General features: G+C 40.9%; 1 protein-coding gene across 1 annotated transcript in view; it reads left to right on the top strand.

Moving 5' to 3' along the window:
- Nucleotides 1–16,674, top strand: part of FASLG (Fas ligand) — a 25,001-nt gene extending 8,327 nt beyond the window's left edge. Inside the window, exons 5-7 of the transcript XR_333637.3 lie at nt 14,452–14,897; nt 15,391–15,642; nt 16,510–16,674. The gene's annotated coding sequence lies outside the window, so the exon portion shown is untranslated. The remainder of the gene's footprint in view (nt 1–14,451; nt 14,898–15,390; nt 15,643–16,509) is intronic.
- The last annotated feature ends 456 nt before the right edge of the window (nt 16,675–17,130 follow it).

Genomic DNA, 17,130 nt, shown 5'->3' with positions numbered 1-17,130 from the left:
TGAAGGGGTATTTGTGTGCATGTGTATGTGCACATGTCATGTGTGTGTGAGAGAGAGAGAGACAGAGAGAAAGGACTGCATAAGTGAAGAGAAGGTGGAGATTGTGAAATACGTATTTGGAAAACATAGGTTGTGTTTGGTGGCAGATTTTGAATGCTTCTTTGGCAACCAACTCTAATAGTTGGCAAAAAATCTTTGATTGTCAGCTACTAATGCTGTTTTTCTATAATACAATCAATATTTATATATATATATATGTATTATGCATTTTCAATGAAAAGAATACATGGAATAAAAACTATATGTTAGAATACAGATTATACTGGCGCGTGTGCATGTGTGCCCAAGATCCCGAGAGGAGAATGGAGGAGAAGGGATTGCAGCGTGACCATCCCCCCTGGGGGGTGATTTCTCGCTTTCTGTCTCTCTGTCTCTCTCTGTCTGTCTGGTGAGTGCAAGCGCCCTATAGTGAAAAACCTCTCCAAAAAAAAAAAAAAAAGAATACAGATTATATTGATAGATATGAATGTGACTTTAGGAAATCACTAAGATTTAGTTTTAGCTCATTTTTTCCTCTGTCATTTCTTTATTTTGACTTTAGGTCACTTTAAGAAGAATTCATTGAGCCGAGAACCATGACACAAATCCTCCCTCTTTCTTTCTGGGCCTCTTTCTTCTTCTTTTTTTTTTTTTTTTTTTTTTTTTTTGAGAGGTTTTCACTATAGGGTGCATGTGCTCGCCAGACAGAGAGAGACAGAGAAACAGAAAGCGAGAAATTATCCCCCAGGGGGATGGCCACGCCGCAATCCCTTCTTCTCCATTCTCCTCTCGGGATCTTGGGCACGCATGCACACGCGCCCGGCATGAGTTTTAAGTCACCGGGTCCAGGACGCAAACCGCAGTCGACTACGTGGGAGTCCAGCGACATAGCCATTACGCTAACTGCTGGTTCCCTGGACCTCTTTCTTCTTTACCTCCCATTATCCAGAGCTTCCATTACTAATATTATCGATGGTGTTAAGCTCACCAAACTTTCCATGCATATGATGATCACTGTCTTTGCCTGGGGGCGGAGTCATAGCAGAGTGGAAAGGACAGAATTTGGACTAAAAAATCTAGACTGAAATCTTCATTCTTCCACTTACTATTGCAGTCTCTGGGTAAGTCCTTCAGCTTTCGTAGACAAGAAAACGTTGATGTGTATATAAAGTATCTGGCACATAATAGAATGTCAAAATATGGTATCTACCATCACTAATAAGCTACTCTATCAGAGGAACTTCATTCTCCAGGGGAAGCCACCAATCTGTGGAATCCATCTAAAACACATGGTTTCTTTCATTCTTGTATTATCACTCACAGCGATCTGTCCCTGTTTTCTTCAAGAGATCACAATCATGACCTCTCTCTGACTTTATTATCACTAGAAATTGCATCACCTCTTTTGGAATGTGATTTCAGACACAGTATTTTACAACATTATTCAGTTCAATTGCACCAACATTTTCTTTCCTAAAAATACTTTCCAAAATATTTACACTTCTGGTTAATAAATTCTATCATTTTCTTATACATACATCAACTCTTTTCTAACCTTTACTCCTCTTTTTGTCCACCTTAGACTAGAAATTTGTCATTATAATTGAGACCTTGGGAAGCTTCTCAACTCCAAAATACTCTTTCCTCACTGTATTCCCCTTGTTAAAGTCCTATTGTCTTTAAGTTGGCATGATAGCAGCTGGATATGGCTGGACAAAAATTATCCAAATATGTGGATTTGTTCCATTTTATTTTTATCTATTTTCTATGTAAACCAGTCATTCAGTGACTGGCTTATTATTGATTTGTTTCTATCCTCTGACTGACTTGAATGGTAATATATGTATAGGGTACAAAATTTTAAAGCTACTCAGGCCAGAGGATGCAAAGAAGTCCTCTTCCTACCCTAACCCGTGCTCCGTTTCTGCCCCCAGAGAGAATCACTGTTTTTACTAGCCTTCCAGAGATAGTCTATACATACATATGACATCACTTTATGTTAGAGTCTCTCAGCCTTTCCTTTATTGACATTCTGAGTTTGGTAGTCTGTTGTGAGGGCTTGCCCGTGCATTGCAGCATGTGTAGCAGCACACTCGCATTCTACCTGGAGACATGCCAGTGGCATCTTCCCCTCTCCCATGCATGGCATCCAAAATGTACCTCCAGACATTGCCAAGTGTCCTAGGAAAGGGGAGAGGACAACATTATCCCTGGTTGGGAACCACTGCTTTACACGCATGATCACAGATGTCCAATCTGTCATTTGGCACTGCTCAGTATTTTTTCTTCAATTCCCTATGGGTTTTTTTTGTCACTCTTAAATTTAACTTGAACTTATTCTTTTCCTTTGGCAAACCAACCACATGCCCTCCTCCCACCGTGTGCCATCCCTCCCACACAAACACGCAATTTCACCTACGTCTGCATGATCTTTTCCTTCCACCTGGTCACAGCATAGGAAAAACATGATTTCTGTTTGTCCACTAGATTTACATTCCTTCTTCCCTACTTTGCCCATTTTAACAGTTTCTTCTCTTCCCTGAATCCTCAAACTATCCAAAATATGTACATATGTTCAAGTATCTCCTTTCATAAAAACCAACACAAACCAAACCAAACCAAATCATAAAACCCAAACCTTTCTTTCCCCTCCTCCCTCCAACCTTGACTCTCACCTCTCAGGTAGAGACAAACATCTAAGCAAGTGCTTCCACCCACAGAGTCTGTGTTTCCTTTGTCAGGAAAATACTCTTCTCTAGGAGTTCAAAAGTTGCTTTCTCAGATCATCCCAAACAGAACCTCCTCTATTTCTCATTCTTTTTTTTTTTTTTTTTTTTTTTTTTTTGAAGTTTTTTTCTCAGGGGACTACTGGCTCAAGAGACAGAAATCACCCCCCGGGAGAATGGCCACGCCACAATCCTTTCTCTCCCGTTCTCCTCTTGGGATCTTGGGCACGCACGCACACATGCCCAGCGTGAGTTTTAAGCCACGGGGTCCAGGACTCGAACCGTGGTCGACTACATGGGAGTCCAGCGACATAGCCATTACGCTAACTGCTGGTCCCTATTTCTCATTCCTTAAAGTTACTTCTTTTGGGGCCAGCAAGTGGCATGGTGGTTAAAGGTGCTGGACTCCCACATGGCTGATCTCGGTTTGAGTCCCAGACCTGGCAGCTTGTTTTCTCACTTTCTCTCTCATTCTATCCCTCTATGGTCAAATAAAAATAAATGAATAAATGGATAAAGATAAATAAAATGATTAAAGAAGAAATTTAAAATAAAATAAAATAAAGTTACTTCTTTCTTTCATAATAGTTATCATAACTTGTGGTCAGCAGGTGGCATAGTGGTTGCGCACCAGACTCCCACATGGTCAACCACAGTTCAAGTCCCAGACCCAGTAGTTCAAAACTCACACTGGGCATGTGTTTATGTGTGCCCAAAATCCCAAGAGGAGAATGGAGGAGAAGGGATTGTGGTGTGGCCATTCCCACTGAAGGGTGATTTCTTACTTTCTCTCTCTCTCTCTCTCTCTGTGTGTCTCCAGGAGCACATGAGCTATGCATATAGCAAAAATCTCTTTAAAATAGTTATTGTAACTTATGATTGTACTATTTTTTTGAGTACTTTAAACATATTTGGCTTTTTCACTGTAATAAAAGTTCCAGAAGCAAGACATTTGCTGTCTGGCTTACCACCCTATCCACATAAATTAACCCAGTGTCTGACATACATTAGGTGGTCAGTAAATATTTGCTGACAAAATAACCTTAATTGTAAGGCTAATACCTCTCAGCTTTGGATATGTGGGTATATTTTGGAGTAGGGAATGTGTATTAGTGTTGTCCCCTGTTACATGTGGGTGTTTATGGGTGTTTATCCAGCTTTGAGTAGATTATCCAATAAGAATTTGAGGCTAGAGATGGAAAAACAAAATAATGTATCCAAGAAGGAGGTCTTGGTCCCTGTCATTACCAGGAGTTCATCAGGGAAAGATCAAAGGGAACTGGTGAGTTATTAAAGCTGAAACTATCATTCAGAAGATAATAAATATTTGTTGAATAAATTGATGAAAGAACCTAAGTTCCATGTTGGAATATGGCACTTGTTCTCCCCAAAATTCTTGTTTATTCATCTGCTTTATATTGTCAAGTTCCTGACTAGGTGCTTCATGGAGTAAGTCAGAGAGGGCTTTGCCCTTCTTTTCGCCACTGTCTGTATTCTGGCCTCATGATGAAGTCATCCTCATCCTGGATTTTTATTTTATTTTATTTTTTTGCCCATGGATCTTTCTAGATAATGGTACCAGAGCAAAGAGGAGATAGAAAGATACAGAGCATTCTGAGAGAACTTCTAGCTAGGGGTGACACCAATGGCACTTTCCTCCCTCCAAGTCTGAGCCCTATGAGGAGCCTTTGAGATTTTGGGAAGATAGGCTTACACTTACTATGCTTACAGTACTGGTTTCAGGGAAGAGATACTAACAATTCCTTTAGTAACCTCTTTTTTTTTTTTTTTCTTTATCTTAACTAGAATATAAGGAATGTTAAAAATCCAAAACGTTTGAATGTGTTAGTTGAAAATGGAATCTGTCACTGTTACTTCACAAAAGGCTAAACCCAAAGTAGAGCAAATACACACATATACAAAAGGTTATTTCTAGTTCAGTAGTTTGAGGATTTCCTTTAAAAGAAAAAAAAATAAAAAAGAATAAAAGCCCGTGTCTTTCGCAGCCCTCCAGAGTGGTGACTTTGTATTCTCTAAAGTAGGTTTTGACTTACCACAGCGTAACAGGAAAAGAGCTGTGCTGTGGGCATCATCTGAAAGTGACTAATTTGAAATAGTAGCTCATTGAGAGAGGGGAGTTAGAGAGCAAAGCCTGGCCCCTCAAAGCCAGTGTGTAATAGTGAGTCAAGCCCTAGACTGTCCCTGGTCCTTACCTAGGTCGGCATGGAGATTATGTCAGATTACATTATTTTCCCCAAGGCCTCTGGGTAAGTTCTGGTGTTGGTAGTGGTGAATTTTTACCTTCTGTCCTCTTTGCCCCTCTCAAAGTTTTGTATTATCCAAATGATGGATGAGGTGATCCTAGAAAAAAAAAAAATTGCAACCCCGTTCCTTAGGGTCTCTAGATTCGGAAATAATATAGCACTAATAGTATCAGGTGCCTTTGAGATTCATGTGGAGACGAATCAACCTCGGCAGTGTAGAGAGAGCTAAGTGGGCATTCTGCTCCGCACTCAGAAGGGAAGGAAACGTCACCTCAGGACGTCTTTCTCATTTTTTCCCGAAGGTTTCCTTGGACCAGGAGGATTTCTCCAGAGTTCTGGCTGGTACATCTTTAGAAATAGGGCCATGCAGATATTCCCCTCCTAATCTTAGAGCCTCCTTTAGCCTCATGGGGTCACCCTTTCTTCTAATTTTCAATAGAAGGACATGCAACTCAACCTCACATTCCTTAGAAAGTCTAGTCCTGTTTCCAAGTATTGTGATAATTTCAGGGGAGGCTTTCATACTCCCAGCAGTTCATATTATAACGTTTTCCTGTCAATGACTTACCATGAGCCTCATTCCATTACTCCTTCCATTACATGTCTATTTTACATACTTATTTCATACTTAGCTCTTTGCATTTCAATTTTAGTTTTGTTCTGTTTAGTACCTGTGGTCTTATATATATTTATATATGTGTGTGTGTATACACACACACACACACACACACATATATATAATGATCTCATAGGAAGAAGTCTTATAGTTTCAGAGTTGAGAGTTGCTCTTAGATTTTCTTTTTTAGTTCTTTCCGAGAGAAGCTAGTTTTTCTCTCTCTCTTGCCTGTATTCTAAATAAATTACCCCTGTTGCCAACGGCATCCTGCTTTTACTAAGCTAAAAAGGAAAAAGATCGAGCTTAATGTCAGAGGACCTTGAGGTTGGGTCCAGCCTCAGACATTCAGCTAGCTAAGTGTGTGGCTTCAAGCAAGTCACAGGAGTAGCTTGACATTCCATTGTCCCCTCTGTAAAGTGGAGAATTCAGTTCTTACTATTTTGACTTCATGGGTGAATTGTTAATGCCAAATGGATCGAGGCCAGTTTGTGATTTGGAAAGGCCTTCCTGAATGTAGGTCTGTGGAGTTGTGATAGTCCTCAGTAACTTTCCTGAGAGAGTCATTGCTAAAAAGTATTTTTACTTGCTATTTAATAGTCCCACAAAATTCACCATCCATGATTCTACTATACCTAAAATCTTATCAACCCTAAAAATACCAATTAGCAGCAACAGATTGGTAAGCTTCATCCTCTGAGGTATAAAAATAAAATAATACTGTGATGATGTTCAGTGAATGAATGTAAAATGAATAAATTTAAAAAAATAAAATACACATCAGGCTCTATGGAAAAAAATAATATATAAAATAAAATAATACTTATATTGGCATAGTCTTTTACACTTTTCTCTTGTACTTCTTGCCTTTATTCTGTCATTAAAAATATGTAGCAACAGACATAAAAGCAACTGGCATTTGTCAGGTTTTCTGTGAATACTGGCTGAATGTGTTAGATACATTCTGTCATCGTTATTTCACAACCCAGTATGATTTTTTTTTCAAGGGATAAAGGAGAGTTTATTGAGAGAAAGAGTGCCTGGGGTGAAGCCAGAGGTGCACCAGCCCACCGCACAGAGATGTGATGCATTTATGTGGGAAGGGGGGGAGGGCCGCAAGAATCTCAGGCACTTTGATAAGTTACTTGCCATTGTGACCTTACTGGTCTATCTATGGGTGTCAACTGCCAGTGAGGGAGGGATCTGGCCAGAGGATTCTGGACAAAGGTGACTGCAACCATCTAATTTTCTGATGAGGGGTGAGGATTACCTAAAAGTCATTCAGGGCTGATCTAACATTTCTAGCCTTTATCTTTTATGAAAAGAAAAAAAATGATGCGGTAAGGGTGGGACAGAGAATTATGGGCAATGGTCGGTTTTCTGAAGTTGCTTCAAGTCGAGAAGGGGCATTGTCTTTTAGGATGATGGGGAAGGGTGTGGTCCTCTGGAGGCAGGCATGAATATTGGACCCTCTGGAGGAGCAAGATATTTTCTACTTCTGTTTGCAGCTACTATGATTAATCATTTTGATGGCCTTTTTTTTTTTTTTGAGAGATTTTTGCTATAGGGCACATACACTCGCCAGACAGAGAGAGAGACATAGACACAGAAAGCGAGAAATCACCCCCCAAGGGGGATGGTCACGCCGCAATCCCTTCTCCATTCTCCTCTTGGGATCTTGGGCACGCATGCACATGCGCCCAGCGTGAGTTTTAAGCCACCAGGTCCGGGACTCGAACCGCGGTTGACTACGTGGGAGTCCAGCGACATAGCCATTATGCTAACTGCTGGTTCCCTTGATGGCATTTAAAAAAAAAATCCTGAAATACAATTAAATGGGTGCTATTTTAATATTTGACTGGAGTAACGTAACGTTTAAACTCATCTAGCTAGCTACACACACACACACACACACACAAACACACACACACACACTCACACACAGCTGAACCCTGCACTTAACTCAAGGTCATCTCAGGAGATGTAGACTGCCAAGATGTGGATTCCCTCCCTTCTCTAGCACTGCTTGCTGCAGAGGGGCTATAGAACTTAGGTGGCGGCAAGTAAACCACTTCAAAGACAGTGTGAGTTATAGTAGGAGATACCCTTGCTATTACACGTTTTAGAAGTGATCGCACACGTAAGACATTGTACACAAGACAAGAACCTTCACAAAGGAGGCTAGAGAGCTGGATAGCCATCTGCCGCCATCTCATGTTTTCTTGGGCAAGAATCTCTTAGTTTTGGTTGCTTAGGGCTGAGTTTTCTCACACAGTCCAACCTAACACCACTCCTGCATTACTTCTAGCTGGTGGAAGAAAACTTGGTACATGTTGTGTAGACAGCGAAGTTTTAGAAGCGGTTCGTGATTGGAATACAGGATTGCTGGAAGGTTCAGGAATCTTCAAAGATGATTGTCTTCAGCTTAAATAAATGAGCTAAGATTCTGGACCTTCGTAACAGAGATTCAAGATTATAGATCGAAGAGACTGGAAATTCCAGTAACATGAAATGTGTTTTTTCTCCTCACCCCAGCTTCATTGAGAAGAGACAACAGCCCTTACTAGTGACAAAGACGAGGCACAGGGTGTTAAACAGAACTCTGAAGTGTGAGCTACAAGGCAAAATGTCTCAAACCTCAGCATCCTCTTTCATCATTTTGGTGGGTTTTGCCCTGGCTTCTAAGAAACTGTGGCAGTGTAGGATGAGGTCTGAGAGGAGTGAAGAGAAGAAGGCCATACAGGGGACTGAGATGGCTTCTTCTTCCATTCGTGCTCTGCTCTTGGGTTCCCTAACGATGACTAACTAGGCCAGCCAGCGGTCTCTTCCAAACTTTCAAAAATAATAAATAAATAAAAAACAAAACTGAAAAGATTATTTCTCTTCTGAAAGGCTTTGCAGTCAGGGAAGGGAGGTGGCCAATAGCTCAATTCACTTTTGGAAAGAAGATGAATATGAGTGTATTATTTCCTGCTCTATAGCCAAGTCTCTACTTATGGCTCACATGATGGGTAAGAATATCAACTTTAATTTTAAAATAATGGGGCACTTTGCACAAGACGTATTCTTGCCCTGACTCCACACATGAAATATCTGAATAGCAATAACTGTAGTAATTTATTGACTATCCCCCTTTTATACTTTCTGCTTTTTGGTCTCTTTTCTTAAAAATGTTATGTATATTTGGGGTTTACAACATGGCATTCTCAGATATAAAGAATCTTATGGCTGCATGTAGATAGTACAATGATAATATCACAAAGCAGATGAATGTATCTGTCACCTCATATAAGACACACTGTTCCTGTGACAAGGGCAACTCAAATATGTTTGATCACAATAGTCTCTTATCTTTTTTTTTTTTTTTTTTAGATTTTGCTATAGGGCATGTGTACTCGCCAGAGAGAGAGAGAGAGAGAGAGAGAGAGAGAGAGAGGAGGGGGCGGGGAGAGTGATTTCTCCTCCAGTCTCCTCTTGGGATTCTGGCATGCATGCACATGCACCTGGCATGACTCTGAAGCTTCTAGGTCCAGGACTTGAACTGAGGAGGTGACCATGAAGAATCTAGCCCCTTAACCTCCATGCCACCTGCTGGCCCTCTTTCACTGGTTTCTTAATGTTTCATTAACTTAACTATTTCATTGATCTTTTGTATTTTTTGCTTTTTAGTCTGAGTTTAATTATCTCTGCTCTCATCTTTATTTCTTTCATTCTGCCAATTTTAGGTTTGATTTATTCTTGATTTTCTAGCTCCTTAAGGTGCATCATTGGTTTATTTGAAATTTTTTCTAGTTTTTTTTTTAATGTAAGCATTTATTGCTATAAACATCCCCCTTAGTATTGTTTTTGCTCATCCCAAGGATTTGATATGTTGTGTTTTTATTTTCATTTATTTTCAGAAATTTTTTAATTTTATAAATGATTTTTTCCATTGATTCAGTGGACATTCAGGAGCATGTTGCTTAATTTCCATGTATAGTTCCTCTTGTTATTGATTTTTAGTTTTATTCCACTGTGGCCAGAAAAGGTACTTAGTGGAGCTGACAGGTGGCATGGTGGTTAAAGGTGCTGGACTCCCACATGGCCAACCATGGTTCAAGTCCTGGACCTGGTGGCTTGCTTTCTCACTTTCCCTCTCTGTCTCATCAAACTGGAAAATAATAATAATCAAGAAAGTTAAATAAAATAATTCTTTAAAAAAACCAAAAGGTACTTAGTATGACTTCAGTTTTAAAAATTTGCCAAGACTTGTTTTGTGGCCTCTTGTGTGGTCTGTTCTGGAGAAAGTTCCAGGTGCTGACGAGAAGAATGAGTGCCCTGCCATTGTTGGCTGAAATGTTCTGTAAATGGCTGTTAGATCCATTTGACTTAGAGTGCTGTTCAAACCAGATGTTTCTTTGTTGATTTTCTGCCTGTAGATGATTTTTGTCCAATGCTAAGAGTGGGGTGTTGAAGTCCCTTATTATTGTACTGGGGTCCATCTATCTCTCTCTGCTCTCTAATATTTGCTTTATATACAAAGGCACTTCAAAAAGTTCGTGGAAAAAGTACAAATTAATTTTGGTACAAAATTTTTAAAAATTCATACATAATTTATTATTATTACTAGTTGTTAATTTATTCCATGAGAAAGAGAGATGGGATGGGGGAGAAGAGACAGGGAAACAGAGAGAGAGAGAGAGAAGGAGAGAGAGAGAGAGGGAGAGAGTCATCCCTAATAGGGTCTTCACTCCATGATCTTCCTTAGCGTCAGCCAGGCTGGGTCATGGGCACACATGCATTTGGCATGATCAGGGAAGTCTCTCAGTGAAAACCTGGACACTTCCTATGTGGGCCAGCCTCACAGAATGCTGTGTTATTGTTGCGTCACCATCTGGTCTCATAACTTTTTTACAATATACTTTTTTCACAAACTTTTTGGAGACCCTTATTTTGGTCCATATCTGTGAAATCTTGTTTAAGATATTTAATTTTATTGAATTTATAGTAATTTTGACATCATTAAGAAAAGGGATTCACTAATGTTTCAACTTTTAAGAAAATCTAATGGTTGAGTCAGCACATGGTATGGTGGTTATGGTGGCTGGATCCCATGTGGGTAATTGCATGATTTAGTTCTAGACCTGGTGGTTTGAGCCACACTGGGTGTGTGTGTGTGTGCATATGTGCCCAAAATCTTGAAAAGAGAAGGATTATGACCTGACCATTCTCCATGAGAGAGTCTCACTTTCCTTCTCTTGTTGTCACTCTTGAGTGAGCATACACTCTCTCTGGAGAAATTAAAAAACAAAAATCTAATCTTTACTCAGTTCAAACTGAAAATAGATCAAAGTTGGCCCTAGATGTTTAGATTCGTTTGAGAGAATCAAATAGACAACATCTGTGTCTAGTGACCTCTTCCTACTTTCAGGAATTCTTCCCATTTTTGACAATCCCTTCTTCAGGTGTTATATTGCACCCAGCCAGGAAACTCCATGACTTTCATTCAGTCTTTCTTTTCTTTTTTTTTTTTTTTGGAGAGATTTTCACTGTAGGGTGCGTGCGCTCGCCAGACAGAGACATAGAGTCAGAAAGCGAGAAATCACCCCCCAGGGGGGATGGTCATGCCGCAATCCCTTCTCCTCCATTCTCCTCTCAGGATCTTGGGCACGCACGCACACGCGCCCGGCGTGAGTTTTAAGCCACCGGGTCCGGGACATGAACCGCGGTCGACTACGTGGGAGTCCAGCGACATAGCCATTACGCTAACTGCTGGTTCCCCAGTCTTTATTTTCTGTCTTTCATTAAAATTTACCTTCTTGGCCCAGCCCTATAGTGCGGCAATTAAGTACGGTGCAGATGGAGACAAACCCTACTGGATAGCCGCAGCTCGAATCCCAACCCCGTTAGTTTGAAAACATACTAGATTCAGCAATTTGTTAAAATGTGGGGTTTTTTTTTTGCTTTATTGTTTTTACTTTTTAAATTAAAACATAAACTTTTCTCCCTTCCTGATCCCTCTGGAATTGGAAAATATTTGAGAATATTCTTATTTTGTGGCAGAAGGGTTATTTGCATAAGTCCAGTGTATCTGTTGCCTTCCTTGCATCAGAGATTGGAGATACTAGTTGTTCTTTTTTTTTTTTTTTGAGAGGTTTTTCCTATAGGGCGTGTGCACTCGCCAGAAAGACAGAGAGAGACAGAGAGACAGAAAGTGAGGCATCATTCCCCAGGGTAGATGGCCACGTTGCAATCCCTTCTTCTCCATTCTCCTCTCAGGATCTTGGGCACGCACACACAAGCACCTGGCATGAGTTTAAGTTCTACTGGGTCTGGAACTCGAACCGCAGTCGACTACATGGGAGTCCAGGAACATAGCCATTATGTCAACTGCTGGTCCTGAGATACTCATTATTGCCAAGGCTTTGACAGGAATGTCATCTCTGAAGATATGACCAGAAAACTATGGAACTAAGGTAGATATCAAGGAAGCCAACAGAAGCTCTTAGAAAGATGGTCTGGCATCATAAACAGTTCTGCATGGCAGAGAGGATTAGAGATGCCATATGAGAGAATTCGTACCATAAAATAACCTGGACTTTTCCAGTTCAACACTGTAATCAGTAGAGATTGCCAAAGAGCAGCCACAACTAGAGGATTACCTTGAGGAAGACTTTGAAGAAAGAAAGAGACTGATCTTTGCTAGTAGATGGTAAACCACAGACTACTTGGTAGGCAGAACTGAGTCAGGAAGGTTCATGTGTGACTTGTGTGCTGGGTGTTTGCTTCTCAACAGTTTGAGTAGTTGACATGTGAATATTTTCTCAGAAATATTTAAAACTATATTGGCTGTTGTTAAAGAGTCACAAACAAAATTATAACAATTATTTTGAAAGTTATCTTTAAAATTCATGTTTTTAGAAATTATCAAAGTTGTTTATTAACTGTCAAGACCTATGGAGTATGAGAAAAACTTTTTTGATATGTAAACTAAATGTGGGAAAATGTAAATAAATAAATAAATAAAAGGGAGAGGGGAAGAAAGAAAAACATACCAGGCACATGTACCTGTACATGTGCTCTGGATTTTTGGAGGAATAGAGAAATGAAGGAAAAAAGCATTGTGGAATGAGCAGGCCCAGGGGTGCTTTTCCTCCTTTTCTCTTCTGAGTGTTCGCTTGAGCACACACATCCTCTGGTTAAAAAAAAAAAAAAAAAAAAAAAAAAAAACTGGAACAAGAATTCTTACCCTTCTTAAGTTTCATTGTCTCACTGGATAAAGGGAGGGAATTTAGTATAAAATTGATGTTGGAGAACATGTGAGTCTACAGTGTAACTTTTCTCAGGTAACTTAGTGCCTTCACAAGACTAAAGTGTGCTGCATCCTGCTAAGACCCATAAGGGCCCTTGTTAATTGTGAGGATTATAGCAACTGTATAGCAAAGTGGGAGAGCATTTTAGAGGGACTCACCTTTGACTCATCTCCCCCTCTCGGATATGGCATGTGGTGTTTGCTCCACTCACAGATTGTGTCCTGATTTTAACTTTGATATAAAATACTGTTTTTAAACTGTACTTTAATTTAGGCTTCAACTCTATGAAGGATTTCTAGGAAACTAGTTGAGCAGAACACATACACAGTGTGTCGTACCAAGCTTTGTCACAACCATTTCATCAGGAGTCAGAGACCTCCTGAGCTTGCTGTGGCTCCTGACAGTCTCACCTCTGGTGCTTACACCTCGCTGGATCAGATTTGAGATTAGGGGCTCTGCACACTGGCATATTGCTTAACTGGACAGAATTCCCAGCTGGAGTTCCTGTGAGTGAAGACAGCCCTTGTGGTGGAGAGGCAAGCAGATGATCTGAAGAGCCAGGAGTCGTCGGTTTAACACCACAGCTAGTCTGTCAGATCATTTAGCTGACCTCTGGCTTACCTCTCAAGGGAGGAAACACTGAGACTCAATGCCTCTCATGTTCTTTCCATTTCTGCGGGGACCTGAGGATGGGAGTTTTTGGTCCCCTTCATGCACACGCAATTCCTAGCATTAGAAAGCTCTAAAGGGGCGTGTACAGCAGGCAGCTTCTCTTTTGTGGTACAGCAGGGCTCTCTGGCATCCCGTGAGCTCTGGGTCCTTTTCTTCCGCCTGCCAGGTAGAAGGGAAAATTCAGGTCTGAGTACAAAGAATGCAGGGGGTGGAGGCAGGAATGGACACATGTTGTGAAGTAAGAGATTTAGAGGCCTACACATCTGTGAAGATTGTTGGTATCTGGTTGTCTGGGGGATAATTTAAGCCACTCCATCATCAGGTTCTTAATCTCCCCTTGCCCTTTTATCCTCCCACCATAACTCATGTGAACCTCCAACCACCCTAATTTGGCATCAAAAGCTAATACCTAAAACTGACCTCCTCACCTTGTTCAGAAAGCCACTCCTCTCTCATTTTGCATCTTTTGGTGAATGTTTCTACCACCTATCCAACTACCCTAGTCTGGATTCTGGGCATTAGCTCAGGCTTTATCTCTCTCCTCACTTCCACATTCAGCTAATCACTGAGCCCTAAGCATCTCTCCCATGGAGGGAGGCATCTCTCATACCTGGAGCATAGGCATCTTACCAAGACCTCCAAAATATTGGCCACTTCTCGCTCATCTTGGCTGATTAACGTGGTGTCTTCAATAGAATGGACCAATGTCTGTTCTTTAGAATGGTCAGGTCCCTCAGACTTTATTATGACAGGAGATGAGTTTTAATATAGCCCCAGAGCTAGACCATAAATGTGGAGTATTGTCTGTTCCATATGAATGTGTTTCTGATTTGTTTTCTTGACAGGATGAAAAAGAACTTCTTGGCTCAATCAAAAATACATATCGCTAAGGCTGGGCTAATCTGTTCTAACAAAAGACCCCTTCTGTCACAGCTGCAGCAGTTAGGCCAGCATCGATAGAGGTTGCAGCAGTCCACGGCATCCTCCAGGATCCATATCATTTCTTTATATGTCAGACGGAAGAATTACATGGAAGTATGATGAAGAATACCAATTCTGACATTTCCTCTAGAATGCAATTTTTTAAAAGTTTATTTCTTTATTGAGAGAGAGAGAGAGACACCCTCAACAGAATCTCCCCACACCGCAATCCCTTCCCCCAAACAGCCTCCCCGTCAGAATCACAGAAGTGCCACGGAGCCCAGCGCATTCAGGTGGGCTCAGGCTCCAAACCTGGGGTATTTCTACATGGCTTCAGCATTGCACAGCAACACCTACTGCCGGCACCACGGTGAGCAACATTGCAAGATTGTTTTCTATGTACTATCTCAGCTGAGGAGTGGTGGTGGGTTTGATTTTCTCCACTACAATGTATTATGTTGTAAATGATCCTAGTAATCATTCTGGTGGCCAGAAGATGAGGTGGGAGTAAATCCTGATTTTTAAAAAAGTATTTTCTTGCAAGACTGTGGTTTCGGTATCATCTTCAAATGTGTGTGTGTGGGGGGTGTAACCTTTAAAGAGGGAGGAGTAGGTCACTTTTGCTCACCCCAGAAAGTCAAGGGACTAACCTTTCAAAATTTTGGATATTTCAAGGTTTTGGCTTATATTGACCCAATGTCCCATTTTTAAGTCTCAAGGCACCATTCTTTTTCAACCAGGGTTCTGATTTTGGCATAGTGGACTTGCCAGGGTTGAGAATTTAAATTTGTCTGGAGTCTACTAACCTTAGAACTAAGACCTAGAATTGATTGTCAGATTTATTTATTTATTTTTCCCTCTAGCTTCAGGAGTTAATACCACAAAGAGGTCTTCTGACTCCTCACTGATCAGCGCTATATAGATGTCTGGGTCAGGCAAGTCTTACGGTGTACTATGCTGGAGACAGACACAAAGCTGAATTTCAACCAAACCATAACCACTGGGTTGCAGATACTCTTCCTCCCAGCCACTTCCTGTGCTCATGGGGAATAAACCAGAATGTAGGAAAGAGACAGAAGAAAGGAGTAGTATCATTTCCTGTGCCGAGATCATGAGTAAGTACCCATCCATTTAAATCAACTTTTTAACAGAAAGAGGGATGTTCTGATATACAGCTAATTATGATGTGTTTAATTTTGGAAGTGTTGAGTTTCAATGTCTAGTGAGGTCAACCAGTTTGCAAATGAATGTAATTTGTTTGGCTCTGAACATGCTGAGTTGGAGGTTCAGAGGGACTTTCTTGTGGAGGTGTCCACTTGGTGGGACTGACACCCAGGAGTGATGGTAGGGCCAGAGGTGTGATTTGGGAGTTAGCTTTATGTTTGGAGCTTTGAGAGGTGAAGGGGAAGCATGTGGAATAAAAGGAACAGAGAGCTGAGGACTGAACCTTGGCTTATGGCAAATGGAAGGAGAAAGTAAAACCAAAAAGAAAGATTAGCACATGTGGTAGGAAAATTGTGGCAATACAGCCCTTTACGTGCCAAGACAGATAGACTTCCAAGAAGGAAGGTGTGGTTATGAGTGTTTATGGCTGAAAGGAGATCATGAGAGGAGGCCTGAGAAAAGCCACCTGATTTGATTCCAGGAACCACCATTGATAGTTTCAGTATAACGATGTGAACTGGAAGTGAGTACTGGCGTAAGCTGGTGATATAAACTTTAGAGCTGCTATGGTTCTGGGAGTCCTTGGGTTTTATGACACTTGTAGTATTTATCAGCTTTTTAAAAAGTGTGCAATTTCTTATGATTTCTTTTTCTAAATAAATGCACTTTTATTCTTAATTCTTTTTCTCTATTTCTTTTTTTTTCTAAAGGATGTCACCCAAATTAAGTTTCCCAAGCCTGAATGCTTTCCAGTGGGGATATGTATTCACAGAACAGATTCATTAATGAGAGAATGTTTTTCTCTTTTATCTTCTCAGGTCCGAGAAAAGAATTGGCAGAGATGAGTTCTAACTCTCCCAGTGAGCGTGCTAGCACGTTGGTCTTGACCAAGCAGAATTAAGTTATCCTGGACATTGGAAGGTACTTACTGGGCCAGTAGGTGACGTGGAGTTTAAGGCACTGGATCCCACACGACTGACTGTGTGTTTCAAGTCCCAGACCTGGTGGCTTATGTGCATGCGTGCCCAAAATCCTGAAAGGAGACTAGAGGAGAAGGAATTATGGTATGGTTGTTTGCCCTGCATGAGATGATTTCTTACTTTCTCTCTCCTGTCTCTCTCTAGTGAGTACACATTCCCTACAGTAAAAAACTTAAAAAAGAAAGAAAGGTGTTTACTATTAGCTTCTTTCAGTTTAGACCTCTCTTTTTTTGAGATAGAGATTATTTTTGCTATAGGGCTCATGCACTTGCCAGAGAGACAGAAAGAGAGAGACAAAAAGCAAGAAATCACTCCCCAAGGGGATGGCCAGACAGCAATCCCTTCTCCTCCTTTCTCCTCTCAGAAGTTTGGACACACACACACGTGCCTAATGTGAGTTTCAAACCACCAAGTCTGGCACTTAAACTGCAGTCTGCCATGTGGAATTCCAGTGCCTTA

Source organism: Tupaia chinensis, unplaced genomic scaffold, assembly GCF_000334495.1.
Source record: "Tupaia chinensis unplaced genomic scaffold, TupChi_1.0 Scaffold000074_1, whole genome shotgun sequence".
NCBI classification, from domain to species: Eukaryota; Metazoa; Chordata; class Mammalia; order Scandentia; family Tupaiidae; genus Tupaia; species Tupaia belangeri.
This window is presented reverse-complemented; position numbering and strand designations above follow the sequence as displayed.